Below are 10,808 nucleotides of genomic sequence, written 5' to 3'. Positions count from 1 at the left end.
GTTAGGGGCCACAATGAAACGCCAGCCTTCTGGAAGTTTTGGCGGTCCTTTCAGAAAACATGGGGACAGCAACACTCCTTTATGGAAGGCCAGGAGGGCCCTTCACGCAGTGAAAAACAAAGGGCAATATAAATTTTTGAGTGGAAGGGATGTTATCAACGGTAATAGCAACTTTGGGGGAAAGCAATATTTTTTGACTGAGAGTTCAAAGCGAGTAAAACAAATATGTTTCAAGGGGGCACGATGTATAGGGTTAGTTTATGTAGGAGATATCTCACCTGTTTTTGAGTTGGGGTAATGTTGAGGGGTCCTGTCAAACCGGTGGGTCATTTCCATTAATACTAGAATCAGTTTCTGCATCCTGCAGGTGGATAAGGGGGTGCGGGAAAACCACTACGGTCACTCTTACAGGTTGGTGGTCTGAGCTGTAACACACGTCATATCTGCTGAGTAGATTTAGAGTAAGACCAGCTTCCCGTTAGGGGGTGTGTGGTGATGACTGGGGCGCCGGGTAACCTTTTAAATGGTGGGGTCCTGTCCCTGAAGCCTTTTACAGGGGCTATTAAACTGATAGGCCTCAGGGGAAATATACTGACAGACCGAGGGCAATGGGCGATCAGCAATACAAGGTTTAAATCAGAAGAAGGGCTCTCCTCCTTTCTTGGTACGCTTTCCTGGATTCAGTCCTGGATTTCACCTGTACTTTCAAACACTACGTCATGACACAGTCGCTGACAGTGAGGGTTCTCCGGTTAATAGAAACCAACAGCGATCAACGTAGTTGGGAGTTTCAGGTCATTGGGTCACTCATTCTTCCTCTTAGTCCTTAGTCCCCTGCGCTGGGTTCCGAATTCGGGGAAGAGGGCTGGGTTTCCCACCTCTCGGGCTCACCAATTGTGATAGAAGGCAGCGGGCAATTGTAGCCAGATGCGGAGTCTAGCACCTGATCACTTCGGCACAAAAGCTGTAGCCCGCTTCAGCAGAATAGGAATTTCAGTGTTAACGGTGCCGTGCTCAGAATAGGGGCGGCGAGAATCCCAGAACTGTTTCATATTTCTATCCCGAATAAAAACGTTCACATAGTCACAGTTGCTGGGCTGGGAGCGACGGGAATACCAGGATCGGGTAGCCTGAACTTGTAAACTGGACTTTTTAGCTCCTCATAATGTATAAAACTGGAAACTGACATATATCTCCTGTTTCGGAGTTTTATTTACAGCTGGATGATACATTGAAACACTTTTTTACATAGAACTAATACGTTCATCTTTGCATTTTCATCTGAATTGGATTCAAAAGCAGACATCTTATAAATGAGTCACCTTCCGGGGGACTGTTCTCTTTCACATACATTAATATTTGATTTGAGAGCGAGGAGCGCGTTTGTCATTCACATCAGAACGTCTGACAGTAAACTCTGGGTGCTGGAGAGAGGCGATGTCCGTTCATGCGTAGCTTTGATGGGTACATTGTACTGGAGTAGCACTCTCTGTCAAGAGGCCATCAACCCTAATGAATAATCGTTTTTTATAATTCAATTTCATTTAAGGGGCACTGGCCCAACAGTTTACTGTTCAATGAGCATTGTTTAACCAGCATTCTTATCTGACTGTCACAAGGCGACCACTGGTCCTATCTCAGCATCCTCTTTCACGGGGGGTCATTGAGGTACGTCACATGATTTCTGGGGAAATTGTCATTCAAATCAATAAATGTCCACTAGAGGTTTCCCTCGTGTTGCATCGGTCCCACTAGCTGGGTGGATGAGTAGGGTCTCTAGAAGGGTAGGTCTTGTCGCCTGCACACGAATTTGCATATGCAGAACTTTCCTCATAATTCACATTTTCTTAAATGTGATTGCTCAAGTGTCTGAATTTATATCAATACATATTCAGGAGGGTTCACGTTACACCGTTTGATAAAGGCAATATTATCATTTCAACGTATGGGAAATATACAGATGCATAATTTTTCAGATTGATGATATAGGCTACACAACCGCTATTGACATTATCAGCCTAAAGGTACATATGCCTATTGTGTATCCATGTCAACCGCATTTGTTTCCAACGGACTATGTTCAGTAAGCGGTGAAAGCTTACCGGGTGCTTTCCATGGTGCTGAAACCGTTTTTGCTCTCCGCTGATGGGAGCAGTGTTCTCTTTAGACGAATGCTTGTCACTGGTGTAATGGAATGGATGCAACGTTTTTCTCACTTTGCAGTCTAGAGCGCATCACACTGTTAACCCCTTGAGCTTTGCATATCGATATCCCTTCGGTCTTTACTCCTCGTTAATTGTTCTAGCTTCTGTCAATGTTATCAGAACATGACCATCTGAACATTTGTTTCATTATATTGGGTTGACCTTTCGTTGGCTACTTTCCCCGTGTTTTGCATTGAATAGAACGCTTGTCCTTTAATAAAGACATAGTCATTCCGTGTAGCGGATGTCCAACACGAGACTCCACTGGAGTTTACCTCCGTATTCTAACTAGTCAAATAATATACACTCTTATATTACATGAGTAATATAGGCTATGAACAACACACGATGTCGCTATAGACCACAGAATTTGATATTCTATGACTCCTCCTCTCTGAATGATAAAGAGAATAGAGTCACCAGTCTCGAGCGCCTTTGTCAAGAGACACTCGAATGGTGGTGAGACTGAGAGGGCGGGGTTGTGTACAGGATCTCTCTAACTGATTATTAGTATTTTTTTTAGGTTTCATTGATATGTGAATATTTTCTATTGGATTAATTGACTTTGTACAAGCAGCGATGGGTCGTCGAAGACAAAGAGAACGCGTTTGGATTCAGTGCGTCGCGTTGCTTTGTTTATTTGACTGGTCTGCAGCGCAGATCTCTTACTCCGTTTCAGAGGAGGTGGACAAAGGCACGTTTGTGGGGAATCTCGCTAAGGATTTAAACCTTAAAGTACAGGAACTGGAGTCGAGGGGTCTAAGGATTGTATCGGGACATAGTAAGATGTATTTTGATGCGAATCTGAAAACAGGAGTACTGTTCGTTAACGAGAGATTAGACAGAGAGGAGCTTTGTCCGAATACGGTAAAGTGCTCTTCCTCTAAATATAGGGCATATTGCAGCCCATCCTATGCTCTCCACCGCATTGAGGTGAATATTTAGACATCAATGACAATTCTCCGTCATTCATAAAAAGGTTGCTACTTTAAACATATCTGAAATCTTATACCCGGCGAGCGATACCCACTACCAATAGCGAATGAGCCAGATACCGGCAGTAACTCGGTAAGAGCTACAAGCTGAGCCCGAATGAACACTTTTCCTGGATGTACAGAGCGGTGGAGAGCAGAGTGTGTCCGCTGGAGTTAGTGCTGCAGAAGCTTAGACCGAGAGAACAGCCTGTGATCAGCTCACACTGACCGCTGTAGATGGAAGGAAAACCTCCACAATCCGGAAACGCTGCTATTGTTGTAATTGTCATAGATTCTAATGATATTCACCCTCATTTTAGCAAGCCGCCTGTATAAGGTCAGTGTGCTTGAGAATATACCTTTTGGGACCACAGTCTTAAAACTCAGCTGCTTACCTTGGAATTTAGACTGAAGGACTACATAGGTTAAACTGTGTAATTCCAATTCGTTAAGGAGCGGTCGGGAATCTGAATCCTGTTGATATATTTGCCCTAATCAGACCCACTTGGGGAATAAATTGGGAAAAAACAAAAAACAACCTTTTGTAAAAAGGCCGGAATAAATTTGATCAATGCAACAATGCGCTGCGTATGAAATCCCGGGTGAAGCAACTGACCCCAAGCGTCCCTCACCCCGCCAGTTGTGGTTATCTAAAGTGTTCGTAGAAGTTATTGATGTCCCAAACGACCAATGCCCCCTGAAGTCTCCGTGGACTCACTTATGACCCAGTGAGGAAAGAGGAATAGTGAAATGGGACAGTTGGTTCGCCTTGGTAACCTAGGGATAGATAAAGCATGGAGGAAAAACCGGCCTCACCAACGTGAAACCTTGTTGCGCTCTGTTCCGCTTTTAAACTAAGTCGAAACTATAAAAACTATTTTTCGGTTAGTGCGTAGACGGGCCTCGTGAAGAGAGCCAGCATGCTCAGACAATGTCCACTGTCACAGTACGGATGCTGGGACGCCCTCGTGGCCTCTCTCCGCACCACCGTTATTACTGTGCGGGCGTTTTGGATGTGAATGACCAAGGGCTCCTCGGCTTCTCAGAACCCATTATAAATTATTTATGTCCAAAGAGGGAACAGTCCGGTAGTGACGTCATTTATACGATGTCTGCTTGTTGATCCCAGATTCAGATGAAAAATGCAAGATGACGTATTCATTATTAGACACAAGCTGTTTCAATATCATCTTCCTGTAAATATAAACCTCAGATACAGGAGATAAGTAGGTCTTCAGCTTTTAACTATGAGGAACATAAAACGTTCCAGTTTAAAGGTTTCAGGCTACAACTCTGGAATTCCTCCGCTCAGCAGCAGCACGTGACTGGTGAACGTTTTTATTCTGGATGAGAATGACAACAGTCCTGGGGATTCTCGCGCGCCTATTCTGATCCGGCTCCGTTAACAATGAGAACATTCCTATTCCTGCTGAGCGGCTACTTTGGTGGCCAAGATGCAGGGCTGTAGACTTCCCGGACTCTGGGGCTACAATGCGGCTGCTTTCTTATCCATCTTGAGCCCAAGGGTAACCAACCTCTTCCGAATCGAACCCAGCACCGGGAGGAACTAAGAACTAAGGAGGCGAACGAGTGACAATGACCTGAAATCCACCGTTGTGGTGTTGGTTTTCTGAGTACGACCGGAGAACCTCCACTGGTCAGCGGGACCGTGTCTATTGAACGTAGTGGTGTTGAAAGGTGCGTGAAATCAGACTCATTTCCAAAACGTACAGAGGAAGGACGAGAGGCTTCTCTCGATTTAAACCCTGTATTTGCTGGATCGCCCATTGCTCCCGTTCAAGTGATATTTTTTCCCTGAGCCTATCCAGTTTATATCGCTGTAAAAATGCTTCAGGACAGACGACCAGTTTTCAAAAAGGTAGGCGCCCCCAGTGATCCACCACACACCCTGACGGGAAGCTGTCTTACCTCTAATCTACTCCCAGCAGTATGGACGTGTGTTTTCAAACTCAGACACACTGAATGAGTGACGTAGTGGTTTTCCCCCGCAACGATCCCACCTGCAATTGCCAGAACTGAATTCATGTATTAATGGACAATGACACGTTTGACAGGCAACTCAGAACATTACCCCAAGTGAACAGGTAAGATCTATACTATAACGAGCCCTATTTGCCTATTCGAAGTTTGCCTTCATGAATTACTCCCTTTGATCTCCCCGATAGTTCAAAGTATAACTGGATTTTCCAAAGTTCCTCTTACCTTTGAAAAGAGCCCACCACTTCAGAAGTTATCACAATGGATTTGTTTTTTGCCACTATGCCTTGGGCCTCCTGGGCTTCATACAGGGCGGGAGATTTGGCTTGTCCTGGGTGCTGAAGGAGATGTGTTAATCTTCTGTAAAATTAAAGGTTCGCGCGGAGGGCGTTCAATTCCTTCTGACGTGATGAATTGAATGCTTTCCGCCCCACACTTTCTCAATAGTGTTTCATCCTTCCCAGCGAAATTTGTCACCGCAATTTTCATCACCCTAGCATTTGTATACTAGAGCTATGTGCGAGAAAATAAGGTGGAACATAGGGAAATGTAAGTGTAACGGATGTGAAATGGCTAGCTAGTTAGGTGGTGGTGCCGCTAGCCATTTGGACATCCGTTACATAGTATGGCATATATGCAGATTGATGATATGGTACCATCATTATCATCGGGACATTGGAACCCTAAATGTGCATACTGTCGTATAATTTGTCAATTTTGACCCGTAGGCCATATTTGCTTTCCCAAAGGTTTATCATAGATTCAGTAAAGCGGTAAAATCTTACAGAATGCTGTCGCATGGTGTTGGAAACCGTTTTTGATCTCTGCGCATTGGACACTGTTTTTTTAACGTAATACTGTCACTTGTGTAATGAATATGATGGCAATTGGCGGAATTCACGTTTTGAGGTGTGTTTCTTTGCCCAGTCTTGAGAGGGTCACGTGTTAACCTTGAGTTTAGCCATAGCCAATATCCCATGTGAAGGTCTTATTAGGACTTCTGTCAGTTGTGTATCAGAAATGACTGGTGTGAAACATTTATTTACTGCTATGAAGGTTGACTTTTTCTTTAGCTACTTTCCTGCGTTTTGCATTAACAGCCGTACCGTTGTCCTTTAATACATAGCTAGGCATTTCGGGTAGTAAATTGTCCAAACCCACGTCAGTATTCTTCATATCTAACGTGAGTGGAAATTCTAAACAACACGTGAAATATCTACTATAGGATCCTTATTTTTACACGGAGTAATATAGGCAATGTATAACTAGCAACACACGGTGTCCGCTCTAGACCACAGAAATGAATGTCGTCGCTGATATTCTATGACTCCTCCTCTCTTAATAAGAAAGAGATTTCCGTCACCTCCTCCGAGAGCTTTGGGCGGATCAGAAAATCTCGAAACTGTGGTGAGGTGGAGAGGGCTCGCTGTGTAAGAATCTCTCCTAATAATACTTTTTTGAAAAAAATTTCATGGATATGTGACCTTTCTATTGGGATACATTTGTTTTACAAGAGAGATGGGTAGTCAACGACCAAAGAGACCGGCGTTGGATTCAGTGCGTCGCGTTGCTTTGTTTATTTGACTGGTCTGCGCGCAGACTCTTACTCCGTTTTCAAGAGGAGGGTGGACAAAGGCACGTTTTGGTGGGAATCTCGGGGCTAAGGATTTAAACCTTAATGTACACGACACTGGAAAGTCGAGGGTTCTACGGATTGTATCGGACACAATAGGCCTAAAGGGAGGGTATTTTCGAGGCGAATTTAAAGAACAACAGGAATTTAATATGTTCAGGAGAGGCTTAGACAGAGAGGAGCTTTGTTCCGAATCCGGTAAAGTGTTCGCTCAACATTTACAGGCCTATTGAGCCATCCTACGCAGCTCCACCGTTTATAGAGGTGAATAGTCTTTGACATAAATGACCCCCAATGCACCATCTTTTCGAGGTGAAACCGTGGAAATTATTAAATATTTCAAGAATCGCTGCATATCCCGGTGACAGATACCTTCTACCGGTAGCCAATTGACGGCCAGATACGGGCCAGTTAACTCCGTTAAAGAGCTAACAAGCTGAGCCCCGATATGCACACTTTCTCCCCTAGATGTACAGAGCGGTGGAGAGGCAGAGTTGTTACTGCTGAGTTATTGGTGGGCAGAAAGCTTTAGACCGAGAGAAAACGCCCCGTATACCAGCTCACCCTCGACGCTGTAGATGGAGTGAAATCCTCCCTCCATAGATCCGGGAACCGTTACAGATTATTTGTTAACGTTAATGGATGTAAATGACCAATACGCCAGTATTAGCCAATCCCTTGTCAAGCATGTTGTTTCTGAAAACGTTGCCCTTTGCGTCATCGTATATTAACAATCACGCCCACTGCATTTAGATGGAGGGGACGTTAAATGGTATATCTTGTTTATTCTTTCATGAACGGGGACATTTTAACCCTGCCCGATACATTTTCCAAAATTCAGACCCAAGTGGAACTAAACCTTAAGGGGAAGTTAGATATGAGGAAAACGCTGCATACGAAATTCGTTGTGCAGGTGTCCGATCGTGGGCACTCTCCTCGAGTGCCGCATGGTAAAGTAGTTAGTGGAAGTTATTAGATTGTTAATGAACAACTACCTGCAAATATCCGGTGACGTCACTTATGAGACCCAGTGAGAGAGGAGCTGGAGTTAATGTCTGTGGTTCGCCGTTGGTCACGCGGTAATGATAAAGATGGAAGGTCAAAAATGGCCTCACCAACCTGTAATCTTGTAGGTCCTGTCCTTTCAAACTAAAGGTCAGACTACAAAAACCGATTATCTTTAGTGGTAGACGGGCCCTCCTTGATAGGCGAGAGCACTTGCTTCAAGTACCAATGTCACCATCACAGCTACGGGATGAAAGGGACCCCTCCCTTCTCCAGCACCAGAGTTATTACCTGTAGACGTTTTCTGATGGTGAATGACAACCCTCCTCGCTTCTCAGAACCACATTATTAATGTTTATGTAAAGAGAAACAGTCCCGGTAGGTGACGTCATTTATACGACGGTCTGCTTTTTGATCCCAGATTCAGCATGAAAATGAGAAAGTGAACATATTCATTATTAGATAAAAGGTGTTTCAATATCATCCAGCTGTATAAATTAAACTCCAGTATACAGAGATATAATCAGCTTCAGTCTTTAAACTATGAGGCAATAAAAAAGTTTCCGTTTATAAGTTCAGCCACAGACTCTGGTAATTCCTCCGCTCAGCCAGCACACGGTGACTGTTGAACGTTTTTATTCTGGATGAAATGACCCAACAGACTGCGGATTCTCGGCGCCCTATTCTGATCACGGCACCGGTTAAACAATGAGAACATCCCTATTCTGCCTGAAGGCGGCTACTTTGTGGCCAAGATCAGGGCTGTCGACTCCGACTCTGGGCTACAATTGCGCTGCTTTCTTATCACATCTCTAGAGGCCCAAAGGGAACCCCAACCCTCTTCCGAATTCCGGGAACCAGCACCGCCGGGAACTAAGGGACTAAGAGGCGAATGGAGTGACAATGCCTGAAAAACTCCACCCGTTTCGGTGTGTTGGTTTCTGATAACGGAGAAACCCTCACTTGTCCAGCGGGACTGTCTATCGATGTAGGGTGGTGTTGAAAGTAAGGTGGAAATACAAGACTTCAATTCAAAAAATGTACCGAGAAAGGAGCGAGAGCTTCTCTTGATTTAAACCTGTATTTGGCTGATCGCCATTGCTGCGGTGTAGTGATATTTTTATTGAGCCTCATCCAGGTTTAATAGCTGTATAAATGCCTTCAGGACAGACGACAAGTTTCAAAAGGGTACGGCCCGGCCCCAGTGATACACACCCCCTGCCGGGAGCTGGGTCTTACTCTAAATCTACTCGCAGTATGACGTGTGTTTCAGCTCAGACACACTGGAAAGAGTGACGTAGTTGGTTTCCCCGCGCACCGTATCCACCTGCCCAGATGCAGAACTGATCAGTATTCAATGGAAATACACGTTTGAAAACGGGACTGCAAACATTACCCCAACCAAGGACCAAGTGAGATCCTACAGTACACCGGCCTATACATATTTTAATACTGAATTATATATGTTTAATCCTTTGAACTCGGCAGTCAAAGAATATTGTTTTCAAAGTGCCGCTCTTACTTGAAAACGCCATCCTTCTCAAATTTTCACATACATTGGGTTTTGCACTGCATGTGTGGCCTCTGCTTCATAAAGTGGGGCGTGTGCTGGGGTCCATGGTTGCTGAAGGCGCGCTAACTTCGAAGCTAAAGATTCGGCGCCCAAGCCTGCAATGCTTTATGCACTTGTGCAATTGGCTTTCTATGATGCTTATAGGCTATCCAGACAATGTATGCACTTCTCAATGGTGTAAGTGTCAGTCCCCCAAAGGTGTAAATGTATGTATAGATATTGTGAGTAATAGCAGGAACGTATACAACGTATGGGAAATATTGCAGCCTACCATCTCCCGAGTGGCCGCACGCGGTCTAAAGCCACTGGGCATTCAGTTGCGAGAGGCGTCCCCACTACAGGAACCCATTGTTCGAATTCCAACTGTGATGCACGACCAGACGTGATTGGGGAATTCCATAGGGCGGCGCACAATTAGCCAAGGTCGACCGCGTCCAAGTTTAGGGTTTGGGCCGGAGTTAGGTCGTTCAATTGGTAAATAAAGAATTTGTTCTCAACTGACTTACCTAAAAATAAAGGTTGAGCAAAATTTAAAAAATATTGAGATTGATATTGGCTACAGAATTGATAATGACTATGTTACCTCAAAGGAGATTTCTTTAGCCATTTCTACCGGTAGCTTTTCCCTTTCAATGTCTATGTTTCAGCAAGTGGGGAATCCTAGACAGTCCATGGCACTGGGGAAACCGTTTTTGCTCTGATTAAGGGGCCAGTGGTTCATTTAAACCATTGAATGCGTACATTGCACAACAATAATGCCTATTATTGTGGATAGTCAGATTCATATATTAGTTCGATTAAACGTTATATGCTTTGCAGAATGTACGATTTCCTAATAATCTTTTTTACTATGGAACACATTTGAAATCAGGCCAGCTGGTGGCCACTCTATACGGTGCAGAAAACCCGTCAATCCCAAAATTATAAACCTTCTACCAGCAGCCTCACCACCACCTGCCTTATTTTTTGCGGAAGCAATTTTTATTCTGAGTTCTGGTATATAAAGTTTGTATGTGAGAACTACTTCTAAGAAGCGTAGCATTCAGTTGGTTAACACTCACTTCACTCTAAGATAAAGAGGAGGGCTCGCGCTCAGCCTGGGTGCTAGCACATGCCGCAGATCCAAATACATCGGCTGGAACGCGATTAAGATGTTTACACGTCCTAAGTAATTCGAAAGAAATTGCGTAGCGAAACCATCTGTATTAATCGGCGGTGTGTTTGCTTCGATTTGTGACATTACACCTCATTCAGATACGCAAGAGTAGGCGGTCTTTACATGACCCGGATTGCACATAGATCTCCCTACTGCCGTAATCCGTTTAATATCGCAATGATTAGTGTGGTTACACGGCATGTAAAACGTTTTGATACCTTTCCCACGGGCTGTAACGGAATAGATGCAACGTGGGAAACATGTG

At 44.4% G+C, this 10,808-nt stretch overlaps 2 pseudogenes; both read left to right on the top strand.

Annotated features, from left to right (window-relative positions):
* The first annotated feature begins 2,643 nt into the window (after positions 1 to 2,643).
* Positions 2,644 to 3,372, top strand: LOC139027920 (protocadherin gamma-A8-like; annotated as a pseudogene).
* Positions 3,373 to 8,064: 4,692 nt separating this feature from the next.
* LOC139027919 (protocadherin alpha-10-like) lies at positions 8,065 to 8,817 on the top strand (annotated as a pseudogene).
* The last annotated feature ends 1,991 nt before the right edge of the window (positions 8,818 to 10,808 follow it).

Source organism: Salvelinus sp. IW2-2015, linkage group LG6.2, assembly GCF_002910315.2.
Source record: "Salvelinus sp. IW2-2015 linkage group LG6.2, ASM291031v2, whole genome shotgun sequence".
In the NCBI taxonomy this organism is placed as follows: Eukaryota; Metazoa; Chordata; class Actinopteri; order Salmoniformes; family Salmonidae; genus Salvelinus; species Salvelinus sp. IW2-2015.
Note: the sequence above shows the minus strand (reverse complement) of the source record. Positions and strands in the feature narration are given on the sequence as shown.